Source organism: Clarias gariepinus, chromosome 12 (assembly GCF_024256425.1).
Source record: "Clarias gariepinus isolate MV-2021 ecotype Netherlands chromosome 12, CGAR_prim_01v2, whole genome shotgun sequence".
Lineage (NCBI taxonomy): Eukaryota > Metazoa > Chordata > Actinopteri > Siluriformes > Clariidae > Clarias > Clarias gariepinus.
Window position 1 is genome coordinate 26,105,742 of NC_071111.1, and position 16,930 is coordinate 26,122,671.

Genomic DNA, 16,930 nt, shown 5'->3' on the forward strand with positions numbered 1-16,930 from the left:
TTGGATTATTCCTCATAGACACTCACAATTCACCTCTCGTTCCGTTGCTCGAGCTCCCGGATTTGTCATCGATACCGGTGAGGCCGAGCCAATCTCTCCCGTGCATCATTTCACACACTGCAATATCATTAACTCTGGACAATCATACACGCACTCACACACCCGCATACACCATACACATTGTTTATATTTATATATATTTTGTATATATTGGTTTTGGTGCACCTTGTTTGTTTGTTTGTTGGTTTGTTTGCTTTAATACACTTTGTTTTGGTTTATATAGAGTTATTGTGTCGCGTCTTTACTTGTCCTGTCTTGATTGCGCAATACCGGAAGTGTTGTTTAAAAGCCCGTATTTGGATTCTCGACCCCGTAGCAACGTAACTAGTGGTTTAATTAAATCCAAGTGTTACATAGTGGTGGCCCGTACGTACGGGGAATCGTTTTTTTCGGGTATTTTCCGGTTTTGTGTATCTTGGCAGAACAAAATGGATGCTAACCTTGCTAATGCTAATGCTAGTGGTGCCGTGCAGGCCGACCTTGCTGTAGCTAATAATGTGCTGGAGGATGTAGATGATGCATTTGTTACACGCCGTAACCCTACAGCCGAAATAACCTCATTGATTAGTTCACTATATATATCTGACAGACATGATGATGATAATGATGATGATGATGATGATGTTGTGTCTGATATTAATGTTGTGCATACGTTGCAAACTGAACTGAATCAATGCAAGGAGGATATGGGGGCGCTTACTGACAAAGTGAACACGTTGGAGCAGGATTTTAGACAATCCGTAAACAGCAGTTTGAACAGGGAAACCAGTTTTCGGGACGCAGTGGACGCTAGCTTAGAAGGGCTGGAGCGCTACTGCCAAGAGGCCCTGGAGAAACTGGAAAGAGCTGTCACTGACTGTTTTCTGAGACGTGACGTAATCTGGGAAAACCAGATGAAAAAACTACGGCTCACAAGTACGCCCACCATCCAAAGGTTAAAGGCCTACACCCCTGCATCTCCCCAATCTCCTGTTCTACATTCTCCCAGCACGGCGATCACAGCATCTACGGCAAAGGTAAAGCACATAAGCAGTCATGAAACATACGACATTCCTCCTTGTGTTCAACCACACGCTTCTGCTCAGCTTACCTCCTCAGTTTCACCCTCTTCTTCTTCCTTTTATGGCCGACCACCCATCCGCCTGGAGTTTCCAGCCTTTGGCGATGCTTCAGAGACAGCGGATGTTCTTAACTTCATCGAACAGTGTGAAAACTATTTGGAGATCAGACCACTGCCCAGCCCAGAACTGTTAGGAACCCTCAGCACGGTGCTACGAGGACCTGCTCTGAGCTGGTGGAAGGCAGAGAAAGGCAAGGTGAAGGACTGGAAGTCTTTTAAACAGGCATTTATGGCGGCTTTCTTACCGGATGACTACCTCACTGAAGTGGAAGAAAACTTAAGGTCTCTGGTACAGCAGCCCAGTCAACGCCTTAGAGACTTCGCCTATGACTACCGCGCCCTCTGTATGAAGTGGAAGCCTGATATCTCCGAGGAAGAACTAGTGGGTCGAATCCTGAACAACATCAACCCAAGAGTGGCAGGATGTCTGAGAGGAACAGTGAACACCGTGGAACAGCTGGTGAAGATAGGTTCTAGGGTGGAAAAAGACTGCAAAAGCTCCAAAGACTACTGGCAGAAGGTGGACTCCCAGCACAACAAGGAAAAGAGTCATAAGAAGGCAGGTGAGCGAGTTCCTTCAAAGCACGCAGCGGGACTCTCCATTGCTCAACCTCTGGCAACTCCTTCGCTTCTCCTGGTTCCAGTAACAGTGCAAGGAAGGAAGGTGAATGCTGTGGTCGATACAGGAAGCTCCTACACGTTGATGAGGGAACATCTATGGAGGCAGCTCTGCGAACGGGAAGTCAGGTGTGATGTTCCTTCTCCTCAGAAGTTTGTGATGGCTGATGGGAAAACACACCAGGCGCAAACCCAGAGAAGGCTTCATTACATCTGGCACACTATCGAATGTGAGCTGGACACTTACGTCATGAGCAACTCTCACCTGGCTTTCCCTCTGATCGTGGGGCTGGACTTCTTAAAAGCCACAGGAGCCACCTTGGACGTCGCACGCGGGGAGTACGGGCTGAAAACAGAGGAGGGAGTCACTAATCATCCCTTTATAATGTCCCAACCCCACTCTGCGCCATCTAAGTCAGCTCAAAGGACACACACACATCTCCTGGCTACGGCTAACCTGTATCTAGCCTTACCTGTGACTCCTGAGGATCTCCTATGCGTGGAGGAAAACACAAAAAGTGTGACATCCTGGGACACCGACAATGAAGAGGAGCTGCTGAAACTAATGGCCACTTGGCCCCGCACCACCTCCAACATCTTGGGCAAAACAGCATTAGAGAGACACAAAATCACTTTATCTGACGACACCCCTTTTAGATCCAGAGCATACAGAGTTTCACCCTTAAAGAAAAAAATAATAGAAGATCAAGTCGACCAGATGCTGAAGGACAACATCATCGAACCTTCATGTTCATCATGGTCGTCACCTGTTGTTTTAGTACCTAAACCCGATGGGACTTACCGTTTCTGTGTAGATTTTAGAAGATTGAACAGCAAAACCAAACCTGATGCATATCCAATGCCTTTAATACACGACATCATTGAATCACTGGATGGCGCCTCCTGGTTCTCAACATTGGATCTGCAATCCGGTTACTGGCAGGTGGAGATGGAGAGAGACAGCTGTGAGAAGACCGCCTTCATCACCACCAAAGGTCTGTTTCAATTCCGGTCCATGCCCTACGGACTCAGAAACGCAGCTGCAACGTTCCAACGACTGATGGAGAAAGTTTTGGCGGATCTAAGAGGAAAGTATTGCTTCGTCTATATAGATGACATTATTATTTACTCACAATCACTAGAACAACATAGAATGCATCTCAACGCAGTATTTTCCAGACTCACCCAAGCCAATCTCTCCCTCAACATGAAGAAGTGTCATTTCTTCAAAAGGCGGCTGAAGTTCCTCGGGCATGTCATCTCTGAAGAAGGTGTGCAGTTAGACCCGGAGAAAACCAAGGCGGTGGCAGAATATCCTCCCCCACAAGACTTAAAATCTCTTCAACGTTTTCTGGGTCTCGCGGGCTGGTATCACAAGTTCATTCCCCACTTTGCAGACATAACAGCTCCATTTAATAATTTAAAAAGGAAGGGAGTAAAATGGGAGTGGACCGACGAATGCCAGAACAGCATGGATGTCATCAAACACGCACTTCAAAACCCACCAGTACTAATACAACCGAACCTAAATCTGCCATTCCAATTGCACACCGACGCCAGCGAAGTGGGCCTGGGAGCCATCCTCACCCAAACTGCAGCAGAAGGAGAACGAGCAGTAGCGTACGCCTCACGAATGTTGAGAGGAGCTGAGCAGAATTACTCCACTTCAGAAAAGGAGTGTTTGGCCGTGGTCTGGGCTGTAGAAAAATGGAGGCACTATCTAGAAGGTCGTGCTTTCGAGGTCTTTACCGACCATGCCGCCCTGTCATGGGCCTTCAACTGCCCGAAAACCAGCTCTCGTCTCACCCGATGGACGTTACGCCTACAACAGTTCGTTTTTACAGTACATCATAGAAAAGGCTGCTTAAATCTGGGACCAGATGCGCTATCCCGGGCGCCCCCGCCGTTAGAAGTGGGCACAGCTCCATGTCTCGCCATCACAACCTCTAAATTTTCATCCGACTTACCAAACGACCTGTGCGAGATAACTCAAGCCCAGCATGAGGACCCCACCATCACGAAGCTGCTCTCGAAAGACCAGCCACGAAGCACAAGAGAGCAGAGGGTCTCTTTCGAACATCACCAAGGGGCGTTATATCGCCGGGTACCGGTAAGACACGGAGAAAAATTTCAACTAGTTGTCCCCCAGTCATTAATAAAAAACTTTTTACACTACTATCATGACAATCCATTGGGAGGACACCTGGGGCAACTGAAAACCCTGCTGAGGTTACTAGATGTGGCATGGTGGCCCACGGTGCGGAAAGACGTCTGGCACTATGTGAGAACTTGCAGCGTGTGTCAACAATATAAAATGGAAAACACTAGACCTAGTGGGCTACTACAGAGCACGGAGGTTCCAGAGCCAGGACACACCGTGGGATTGGACATCATGGGTCCTTTTCCCCGAAGTAAAAGGCAAAATGAATATCTGCTGGTGGTGGTAGATTATTTCACCAAATGGGTGGAGATGTTTCCCCTCAGGGATGTAAAGACGCCAAAACTGGTGAAAGTGCTAAGAGAGGAAATCTTTACTAGATGGGGAGTCCCCAAATATCTAGTTTCCGATCGAGGACCACAGTTTACGTCTCAGCTCCTGGCACACCTCTGCCAAACCTGGGGGAGCGTCCAAAAGCTAACTACGAGCTACCACCCACAAACAAACCTGACGGAACGAGTTAACCGAACTCTGAAGACAATGATCGCTTCATACGTCGGGGACCATCACCAAAACTGGGACCAATGGTTACCAGAGCTCAGATTCGCCATCAATACAGCCCAACAGGAAACTACGGGAAAGACACCTGCAGAACTCACACTGGGTCGGCAACTAAAAGGGCCACTCGAAAGGCTCATGAATCACCCTCCAACACCTGATCACACAGCCTACTCATTACTAGACAGACAACAACTTATCATGGAGGAGGTGAGACAAAGAGTAAAACAACAACAGTCCAAACAAGCTAGATACTACAATGCCCGGAGAAAAGATGCGCACTTTAAACCGGGAGATCTAGTTTGGATAAAAACTCACCCACTCTCCTCCGCAGCGAAAAGATTTTCTGCCAAGCTAGCGCCCAAGTGGGAGGGACCAGCAGAAATAAAAAACAAAAAGGGACCAATCAACTACACAGTGTCTTGGGGCAATCCACAAAAAACTGATACATTGAACGTGGTTAATCTAAAGCGCTTTTACGGACGTTCTCCTCAGACGCCGGAGGCTTGGGGGGGGGGTCTATGTAGCGCAGCCACATAAAAGGGCATTTTAACAAACAGGGAAATGGATTAAAGAGCTAATGCGGCTCACCTGTGCTCGTAAATTTGCCCGATCTGGTTTTATTTGTCCCCATTAACTGTGTTGGTCACTCGGTAAGCTCTCGCGAGCATGCGCGATCGCAGCGCGAGGGAACCCGGAAGCGGCGTCGGGTCACGTGTGCCGGTATAAAGCCGGAACCGGCAAGTGGCTCAACACGGAGAGATTTACCCAGCGCGCTGTTTATTTTGAGAGAGAGTTTGTTGATGAATCTAAAGGAGTACTTTTCCCCGGTTGGATTATTCCTCATAGACACTCACAATTCACCTCTCGTTCCGTTGCTCGAGCTCCCGGATTTGTCATCGATACCGGTGAGGCCGAGCCAATCTCTCCCGTGCATCATTTCACACACTGCAATATCATTAACTCTGGACAATCATACACGCACTCACACACCCGCATACACCATACACATTGTTTATATTTATATATATTTTGTATATATTGGTTTTGGTGCACCTTGTTTGTTTGTTTGTTGGTTTGTTTGCTTTAATACACTTTGTTTTGGTTTATATAGAGTTATTGTGTCGCGTCTTTACTTGTCCTGTCTTGATTGCGCAATACCGGAAGTGTTGTTTAAAAGCCCGTATTTGGATTCTCGACCCCGTAGCAACGTAACTAGTGGTTTAATTAAATCCAAGTGTTACAACGTAGCCTAACGTGGTGTCGTGTCGGGTTTCAGCGGTCACGGAGAGGAAAGACTTTGAAGCAGTTGCAGCGTTTTTTCAGTTACAACAAACACTAAACAGCTGAACAACTTCACTTTTTGGAGAAAAATAGCTGTATTTTGTTTGTTTATATGTAGAATTGAATAAATAAATAAATAACACCTTCATATCCCCTCTCAAGAGAGTGCCATAGTCTATTGTTAGTTTTAATGATTTGGCTGAAACTAATTATCACTACAAAAGTACCCCAACACCATTGATCATGAGTTTCAGCTGAAACTAATTCATATGTGTGTGTAATATGTGTGTGTGTGAGTAATCGAGGCCGGCTCTACGCAGGGCAAGAGGGGTAGCGCACCCTCAAATATATGTCTGCACATGTTAATATATTCCTAAAATTTATATATTAAAGAAGCGTCCACGAAGTGGACCAGTTTATATATTAATCTTAATATTAATATATTAATCTAAGCTTGAACTTATCAGCATTGTTTCGTTCAGATTCTGCTTCAGTGTGTTTCTTAATCTTTCCCCACATTTTTGTGTCAAACTATTATACACATATTATATATATGTGTATTTATATATATTATATAACAAATAAAATCGGTATTACTTGACCCTGAAGTTTAGTTTAGCACACAAAAAACAGAAACGTCCTTTCTGGTAAATCAACTGCATATGTGTTTTATTTACAGCAATTCTTTAAAAAATGAATATACATTGTACAGTACAAGGTAAACACGAGGAAGATTACAAAATGAAAAAACAAACAGTATGTCTACTTTATAAACAGCTTAGTATATTGTGCGTCGAGATGCTGAAATCCCTTGCATGTTGCCCCTATATTTTGTGCTTCCATTCCAAGTGAAGAGATATTTGACCGGCAGCCTAGAAACAAAAGAACTGTAGGTGTGATCACAACCCCCTCCGAACGACCGTGCCATCAATCACTGACCACCTCAGAAGTTCCCTCCAATGTATGCTGATGTTTTGCAAGTTTTTTTAGCACCATTCAAAGGCTTACAATTCATTGAGTTTAGATTACTAGCAGATGACATAAGTTTTGTTTCTGAACATCTGCCGCTTGATTTTTATTTGCTTACGAACACAAGTTCCCTTCAACAGTGTGAATTCTGCCCATGATGCTTGCATCGCTTTATTAACATTCCAAGCATAGCTTTGGTGCATTCTTTGGGCATTTGCCACAGACAAGCCGCTTACAGGTCTGGCAAATATAAGAGGTTTTGCTCCCTGCACATCTGCCAATTTGACACTGCCTCCTTTTCGCAGGTGGAGAAGGAGTTTCAGGTAAAGGTCGCTTGCATACCATTGCCATTGCCCCTGCTGCCTTTTCCGTTTTCTGTTGCGCACATAGCTCCTTTACCAACTCCAGAATAAATCTCCTCCTGCTTATGGTCACATTCATGCACTGTTTATATAGAATATGTGCATTAATTGCCGCCAGGTCTAGGAGGTTGTAAAACACAGCCACAGGCCAGCGCCGGGTGCCTGCCTTTACTAAATGCAGCCGCACCATTTGATCCATAACATCAACGCCAACTTTAGTGCTGTTGTAGTAGGAAATTGTTTCAGGCAGTTTTTTTTCGCCATTATCAGTTGAAACTGCCTGATGCATTGTGCTCAGAACGCATAAATTTTTTTTTTCATTTTGCCTGATAAATCGTGAGCGTGGCCTTTCCAGCCTTCAACAACCTGGTCGAATATCGTTTAGACTGTGCCTGTGTACAAGGGGGCAATTCTCGTCTGATTTTATTCATTGTGCCAACAATAGTGGTTTTATTTGCCAAAAGATTGTTTGCAAGTCCCAACGAGGTGAAGAAATTGTCTGTTGTTATATTTCTTCCTTTCCCCAGGAAAGGCTCCACAATACGCATTACAACGGTGTCTGATAACCGCTGACCAGCCGCCTTACCGTCGTCTTTCCCTAGATAGGGAATTGCGTTCAACATGTATTTTGTTTCAACATCAGCGGCCGCCCAGAATTTGATACCAAACTTGTCTGGTTTATTGGCCATGTACTGTGTGAAACGGCACCGCGCTTTAGTAGGGAACAGTTGCTCATCTACTGTTATGTTCACACCGGGTGTGTAAGAGGCAATGCTGTTTTTCACAAATTTCTCAAATATCTCCGAGATCATGGCAAATTTATCCTTCACAAGTCGGGCAGCCCTTGTGTTCTTTTCATCAAAGCGCAGATAGCGCATAATGTCTCTAAATTTTTGTCGAGACATTGTCTCTTTGAAAATAGGATTTCCCAAGTCAGCGGACCAGTAATCATCCAGATTCATGCTTTTACCGCCCGTGATACCTCTCAAATAAATGAGACCAACGAATGCTTTTAGTTCATCACATGTAAGCTTGAACTTATCAGCATTGTTTCGTTCAGATTCCGCTTCAGTGTGTTTCTTAATCTTTTCCCACATTTCTGTGTCAATCAAACACAGTAGACTGCTCAATGGGCTTGTAATATTGCCCTTGGCATAAGGAGTGGGCCCTGGAGTTTCTTTCATTATATTGCACTCTCGCGCTCTCCCCCGAGGGATTTCAGCCTTTTGTTCAACCCATACTGGGCCATCTCTTGCCTCTTGAAATGAGTCCCCTGCACACTCAATTTCAGAGTCTGATTCTGATTCTGAATCAGATTCAAATTTAGATTTAATTCGCTTTCGCCCTCTTGCTCATCTGTTCCATCTGACACCTCACATTGCTCGCCCTCCGATTCCATCTCATCAATATTCCACAGCATGTCCAGCACTTGCTGTGGGGTATATCGCACTCTTTGAGTCATTGTAAATAATGCACTGCTCAATCGCCCAAACTCTGTAGCCGCCCCAACTACACAGTGAGTTGTAGACCTACCTGTGCCTTCATGATCAATGGTGTTAGGGTACTTATGTGGTGATAATTAGTTTTTCATAAATTGATAATTGTTCAGATGTTTAGTGTCACTATGTCATAAACAGTGAAACATAAATAAATAGAACAAAATAAAATGAAATATCCTCAATTCAGATACTATTTTATTAAGCAACGACATAACATTTATCTTAGCTGGATGTTCTTATTCTCAAAAACGTTGAACCTAAAGTAAGACTTATCATATGTAACTAGAATATTTACAAAACTCAAAGGTTGTCTTATAAATACTAATAAAAAACTAAATTTTCAGTTTACATATACATTACATTTTAAGCAGATGGGCCATAAAACTGATCATATGTTTATATATATATATATATATATATATATATATATATATATATAAAGAGTAAAATTTAGGCTTTTACTATAGTGGATTCCAAGGACTTGTAACTTAAAATGTAACGTTTAGCTTAGATTTGGTTTATATTGGTTTATAATCTTATGGTAGAAAACACGAGGTAAATTTGACTATATTCATTTACTTAGGTTAAATGAATTGTAAGCCTTTGAATGGTGCTAAAAAAAACTTGCAAAACATCAGAATACATTGGAGGGAACTTCTGAGGTGGTCAGTGATTGATGGCACGGTCGTTCGGAGGGGGTTGTGATCACACCTACAGTTCTTTTGTTTCTAGGCTGCCGGTCAAATATCTCTTCACTTGGAATGGAAGCACAAAATATAGGGGCAACATGCAAGGGATTTCAGCATCTCGACGCACAATATACTAAGCTGTTCATAAAGTAGACATACTGTTTGTTTTTTCATTTTGTAATCTTCCTCGTGTTTACCTTGTACTGTACAATGTATATTCATTTTTTAAAGAATTGCTGTAAATAAAACACATATGCAGTTGATTTACCAGAAACGTTTCTGTTTTTTGTGTGCTAAACTAAACTTCAGGGTCAAGTAATGCCGATTTTATTTGATATATATATATATATATATATATATATATATATATATATATATATATATATATATATATTGTAGCGTTTTTCACAGCTACCAATGAGCGTGGAGAGACGAGTGAGCTTCCTTGCTGCCCAATGCAAATGGCTGGGAGTACTTTATTTTCCATAGCACGAACGTCACACAAACAATCAACAAGACACACTTCTGATTCACACACACACCCTGGCCGAAGCCACTACCCCAGACACATTTCCCCAACACGGTGAACACATAACAGTCCCTCCCGCAAAGCATGATGGTTATTACTCAAACCCCACCCACGCCACACTGCCCCCACCCGAGCCGCGACCGTCCCCGGTCGCCATGGCGAAATCAGTCTAGCAGGCGTGACGGTGGTCGGCGCTGGCGTTGTGAACGCCGGAGTCTTTTTGCGGGGGAAGGCGGGGCGCAGCCCTCTTCCTGAGGCGGACTGGCCTCCACAGAGCTCGATGTCTTGCTGACGTGGGGCTGGTAGGGAGCGAGCCGGTCCCGGTGGAGCACGACCACTCGCGACCGCCCCGTCAACCGCACCCGGTAGACTACGTCGGACAGCTGAGCAACGACCGTGCAGGGGCCCACCCAGTGCGACATAAGCTTAGGCGAGAGCCCCCTTTTCCTTCCGGGGGAATACACCCAAACCTGCTCCCCAGCAGCAAAGTCTCGCCCCCGGCTGTGAGTATCATACAAGCGGCGCTGCTTCACCCCGGCGTTCGCCAAGTGTCTACGCGCCAGCTCGTGGACACGAAACAGTTTGTCTTTTAAAGCACAAAAGTAATCCATCCCCGGCTTTGCGGGTAAATCCACTTGTGGAGGAGGCCCTTTTTCAGCGAATTTTTCCGCTACTGCAGATCAGTTTAGCAACTTTATATCAACAATATATTTAATATATACATTTTAGGAATATATTAACATGTGCAGACAAATATATTTGAGGGTGCGCTGCCCCTCTTGCCCTGCGTAGAGCCGGCCTCGATTACACACACACACACACACACACACTACAGTATATATACATATATACTGTAGTGTGTGTGTGTGTGTGTGTGTAATCGAGGCCGGCTCTACGCAGGGCAAGAGGGGCAGCGCACTCTCAAATATATATATATAAATATATATATATATATATATATATATATATATATACTGTAGTGTGTGTGTGTGTGTGTGTGTGTGTAATCGAGGCCGGCTCTACGCAGGGCAATATATATATTTATATATATATATTTTTTTTTTATACATTTGGAATCTGCATCCACATTTTCTGTTGCATGTATAGAATTAGTTTCAGCTGAAACTCATGATCAATGGTGTTGGGGTACTTATGTAGTGATAATTAGTTTCAGCCAAATCATTAAAACTAACAATAGACTATGGCACTCTCTTGAGAGGGGATATGAAGGTGTTATTCATTTATTTATTCAATTCTACATATAAACAAACAAAATACAGCTATTTTTCTCAAAAAAGTGAAGTTGTTCAGCTGTTTAGTGTCACTATGTCATAACCAGTGAAACAACGTGGACTTATCGCTGTGCTTGTTGTAACTGAAAAAAACAGTGAAACAACGTGTTTCAAAGTCTTTCCTCTCCGTGACCGCTGAAATCAGACACGACACCACGTTAGGCTACGTCTTGACTCATTTGCATACCGACTGTGATTGGATGTTTACCGAGGGCTCAGGGGAGGTGTGTGTGTGTGTGTGTGTCTGCTTGTACTGTTATAAAAATTCTAAATATAAACAAACAAAATACAGCTTTTTTTCTCAGAGGTAAACGATAAAGTTGTTCAGCTGTTTAGTATCACTATACACTCAGTGTAGTTACCGAAATCTTTGATTTAGTTCTCATTGAGTGGCCACTTCCACATTTCACTCGCTTTTATTACATGAATCTTATGTGGACATAAAAAGTGAAACATTCCGCAGGTTTATAATACACCGCGGCCAAGTGAACCACGTTCCCGCCGAACGAAACGAGGCATAGTCGTGGTGTTTGATTCGGTTATGACATAGCATAGTTTATTATCTGCTGTGGTAGATCTGATTTATTCAAACACATTATTGTTTTAGCGATAATTTCACGGAAGCGAGTTCAGAACTAAATCGCTGCTCCTGCTCCATCCAAGACGTTCAGAAGTTTCAAATAGAATGAAAAAACGAATAAATGTTCTCCATACGATATAAAATTAAGTAGAGCTTTTCTCAGTTGAATATGAAAAAAGATACCGCTGATTATCAACACGAGAATGAATGGCGCATTGTCCAAGTGCAAGTTTATCTTGGAGCTAAACTATTTGCTCTTGGTGAAAGCGCCATCTAGTGATCATTGTGTGTCAACAACAGCTTCCCATTCAAAACAATAGGCGGTAAAATGACTGCTGAACCGCGTTTTTAGTAGGTGACACTGGCGCGGCGCTTCTAGTGTTAAAAACTTCGCGGAATGTCGGCGGGCGATCGCGGCAGCTCACGGTGCCTAACACCGCATCTCACCGTGAGTCAAACCGCATAGGTGAGATGGGGTGCTGTATTAGCAACAGCAAAAGAAAATCTCTGGCACCATCCCTGACACTTACGCACTAAAAGCAGGGTTACAGTGTTGTTTTTTACCTGAAATAGTATGACTTATATAATAAAAATATAGATATATATATTAAAAGAAAATACAAAAAAAGTACAAAAACAAAGACCCGTCTTAGTTAGACAAAAAGGTGCAATTTCTAATTTAATGTATTTTATTCATAAACTAACTATACTATAAACTAATTACAATAAAACAAAATATAAAAAAAATGTTTAAACCAAAAAGAAAAAAGCAGCATCCAGGTAACAGTTTTAGCAAGTCTTTAGTGAAGATTGACATTGAGAAATACCAAGTGCCTGAGCTTTAAGGGGTTGATCCTGTTTCTTCTCTCTGTTATTATCTGCCCTGTTTTGGAAAAGATTCTCTCTGAAGAGACTGATGTTGTTTTGTAGTGCCTTCAGTTGCTCATTCTTCAAAGAACCTCCGAACAGCAGAAGAACTTGTGGCTCTTCTTGTTTGTCCTCTTCTGGCTGGCTACATCTTACTGCTGCTGCAGTTATTCTCTAAAGGGCTTTATTAACCGCTCTGTTGTCATTTAAGGCCAGCTTTTTGAATCTTGGGTCAGGCACCGTGGTCTGTAAGAGAACAATGTTGTAAATGTTGTATTCTATTCTGCAGACCTTTCTGTCCATGAATGCACAAAGAGCAGCCACTAACTCTGTCACTTCACCTGTAATTACTTTGGTCTGATGCTTGGCTGTCACTCTCTGCAGACCCTTGCACAGGATTAGCATTTTGGAGGTTGTAACATAGTTGAAAAAGAGTAAACAGTAGAAAAATATTAGCAATACTAATAACAAAACAATAATAAAATTATGCTTAATATATTTTTTTCTGTTCATGTATAATCTAATTTTCATGCAAATAATACAACTAATAAAAATCCTAATAATAATTGAATAATAATGATAACTAGAGAGGCAAATAAATAATGCTAATATAGTTAGTATCATGCTAGCAACATGCTAATGTATTTAGCATAACGCTAGAGACATGCTGAGCATAGTAGCATTATGCTAGCAACATGCTAATCATATAAGCTTCATACTAGGAACATGTTAATATTGTTACCATAATGCTAGCAACATGCTAATTATGTTAGCATCATCACTGCCTCAAAGGCTTGGTATCTGTTTGAGATTTTACTCACAGGACCGTGTACTTCGCGAAGGTCAGTGTTTTGAAGTTCCATTTATCGTCTGTAGCAGGGGTCGGCAACGCACCTGTGTAGGCTTGGGAAATAAATAACAAGTATTTAATTGAAATTTATATAAAACTAATTTCTTTTCGCTTAAAATGTGCATCACAACTATTGAGGAGAGACACCCGTTGGCACGTGATTTATTGAACTTCTCGAGCCCTGAGCTGCGTTACATTCCAAAAAGTACTTCACAGGGTGCTCCCTACTCCCTGATCTGTTTGCAGGGAAAGTCGATGAAGGGGACTTCCGTCAACAAACTCCACCGTTTGGAACACTCTGTGAAGTCACCAGCGCTGAAGTCACTTCCTTTGTATTATTAATAAGAATAATATTTGATTAGAATACAGAGATTTATTAATTTTTTAAAGATTACTATTCTATATAACATTAATGATTTCTTGACTTATAGTTTAAATTATTATGTTATATTCATATGTTGTCGTCAATAATTCAATTCAATTCAATTTTATTTGTATAGTGCTTTTAACAATTTACATCATCACAAAGCAGCTTTACACAATCAAAAGAATTAAGTTTGTATGAAATGTGAATGTGTATGAATCGAAATTATATGATTGTCCCTGATGAGCAAGCCTAGGACGATGGCGACAGTGGCAAGGAAAAACTCCCTGAGATGGTAATAGGAAGAAACCCTGAGAGGAACCAGACTCAACAGGGAACCCATCCTCATCTGGGTGAAAACAGATAGCAGGGATTGATGTGCATAATAATATGCGAGACTGGAAGTTCAATATAAGAGGAGATGTGTAAGATTAAAGTCCAGTTTGTTCCTGGAGGCTCAGGTAGACTGTGAGAAATTCCAGTCCTGAACTATTGAGCGACTGAAGTCACAGGACCTCAGAAAACAGCTGTCTGCATCAGTCGAGGACAAGACCACCTTCATGGAAAAGTGGAACCAACCCCAATCACCACACGCATTCCAGGCAGACCACACAGGGGCATCCATGTGATGAGATCTCTAACCAGAAGCAGGACTTCAGGATGAGTTAGAGAGTTTCAGTGGGCAGAGGGGGTCTGGATCACTGGCAGCTCAGGAGCGACATGTATAGCTCGACAGAGAGATAGGTAGAGGAAAAAGGAGAGAGGAAGAGAGAGAGAGAGGAGAGAGCAGAAAAGGAGAGAGTAAAGAGATGGAGAAATAACAGTTAGGTATGGTCATGTGAAAATGTAAAAAGTGAATGTAGATTTAGTGCAGAGTGCAAGCAGAGACTTCGGCAGGACTAACTATGCCAGCATAACTAAAAAGGGAGAGCCAGAAGGAAACACAAACATGAGGGCTTTTCAGAGATGTAAGGCAACCAATCACCTCACCGTCAACAAACCTAAGTGATCAATGAGATTGGGGAAGACAGCATCCAAACATAGCAGTTCACCTAATACTCTACGTCCATGAGTCCCCCAGATCTGCTCCTTTACCTAAGGCAAATCTATTTATAAAAATGCTTGGCTAAATAAATAGGTTTTAATAATGTAGTTTTAATAATACGCGGTACTGACAAGCAGCCTGCATCCTTTGATCGAAGTAGGCGTGGCGGATTGTAAGACACTAGCAGTTCACTCAGATACTGCGGCGCGAGACCATTTAATGCTTTATATGTCAAGAGTAGTATTTTAAAATCAATGCGAAATTTCACAGGAAGCCAATGCAATGTGGATAAGATAGGGGTGATGTGCTCATATCTTTTGGTTCGAGTGAGGACTCTCGCTGCTGCATTCTGGACTAATTGAAGCTTGTTTAAGCACCTAGTTGAACAACCAGACAGTAAGGCGTTACAATAATCCAACCTAGACGTGATAAAAGCATGAACTAGTTTTTCTGCATCATTTGGTGACAATATATTTTTTATCTTGGCAATATTTCTGAGGTGAAAGAATGCTATCCTGTTAATATTATCTACATGTGCTTCAAATGAAAGGCTTGAATCTATAATCACACCGAGGTCTTTTACTGTTGCACTTGATGGAACAGAAAGGCCATTTAAAATCACAGTGTGATCAGAAAGCTTACTTCTAGCTGCTTGTGGTCCTATGACTAGAACTTCTGTCTTATCAGGATTAAGCAGAAGGAAATTAATTAACATCCAATCTCTTATGTCCTGCACACATTGCTCAACTTTAGTAAGCTGGTTTTTCTCATCTGGTTTTGCTGAAACGTATACTTGTGTGTCACCAGCATAACAATGAAAACTAATACCAGGTTTACGAATTATGTTGCCTAGAGGAAGCATGTAAAGGGAAAAAAAGCAGTGGGCCTAAAACAGAACCCTGTGAAACACCAAACTCAACTTGAGAACATGAGGAATTGTCACCATCTAAATCTACAAACTGATAACGATCAGTCAAATAGGATCTGAGTCATAAGAGGGCCGTTCCCTTAATTCCTACTACATTTTCTAATCTGTGAAAGAGAATACTATGATCAATAGTGTCAAAAGCTGCACTGAGGTCGAGTAACACATGTATAGTGACACAACCCTGATCAGAGGCCACTAGGAGGTCATTTACTACTTTAACGAGTGCTGTCTCTGTGCTGTGATGAGGCCTAAATTCTGACTGATACAGTTCATGTATGCTATTCCTATGTAGATATGAACATAGCTGTTGTGATACTACCTTTTCCAGAATTCTCTCGTTCTGTTTAATCCAGGTTTCAGTTAAACATAATATATCAAACTCCTGGTCTGTGATAGTTTCGTTAATAATAACTGCTTTAGATGCGAGAGATCTAATATTTAACAGTCCTAGCTTCAGATCAGAGGTGCCAGCTGCGCATTCTGAGTTTGTAATATCTATGTTAATTAAATTACTAAAACAGACTTTCTGAGTCTTTCTAAATTTGTTTTTAGCTCGGGGAACAGACACAGTCTCAATACAGTGAACCCTGGGTGACGACTCTATGCAGCTAGCAGACGGTTGGTTTAGCCAGTCTGTCTGCTCCCTGGCCTGGGCTCTGGATTGTCACCAGGCCAGGGAGCATGGTGACAATCCCACTCGTGCTCCAGGCAGGGAGCACGAGTGGGATGGACACCGTCCCGCCCTAACAGGCCAGTTTTGCCCTCAAAGGTCTTCCAATTATCTATGAAGCCCACGTTGTTTTCAGAGCACCACCTGGACATCCAGCGGTTCAGCGACCATAACCTGCTGTAAGCTATGTCACCACGTCTCATTGGGATGGGACCAGAGCATATTACGTCATCGGACATCGCCTTCGCTAATTTAAACACCTCTATAAAGTCATTCTTACTAATCTCTGACTGACGAAGGCGTATATCATTAGCTCCAGCATGTACCACTATCTTGGAGAACCTGTGCTGTCCTAGAGCCCTAAGATTACCTGCTATGTCTGGTATGTTCATATATTAATGATAATATATGAATAGTTCGGTTTTCTTTCATAAATACGGAGAGTACGAAGCCCCCAGGGGTCATACAAAAAAGTAAAAACAAACAAA

At 42.5% G+C, this 16,930-nt stretch overlaps 1 protein-coding gene and 1 long non-coding RNA gene across 2 annotated transcripts in view; one reads left to right on the forward strand and one right to left on the reverse strand.

Moving 5' to 3' along the window:
* The window catches only part of LOC128534119 (NACHT, LRR and PYD domains-containing protein 12-like), a 483,267-nt gene that overhangs the window by 280,846 nt on the left and 185,491 nt on the right, over positions 1-16,930 (forward strand). The gene's annotated exons all lie outside the window — the stretch shown is intronic.
* Positions 1,752-2,441, reverse strand: LOC128533840 (uncharacterized). Its single transcript, XR_008361383.1, has 3 exons — positions 2,272-2,441; positions 2,064-2,144; positions 1,752-1,962 (listed from the first exon to the last, which is right to left on the reverse strand). It is a non-coding gene; the product is annotated as an uncharacterized LOC128533840 (long non-coding RNA).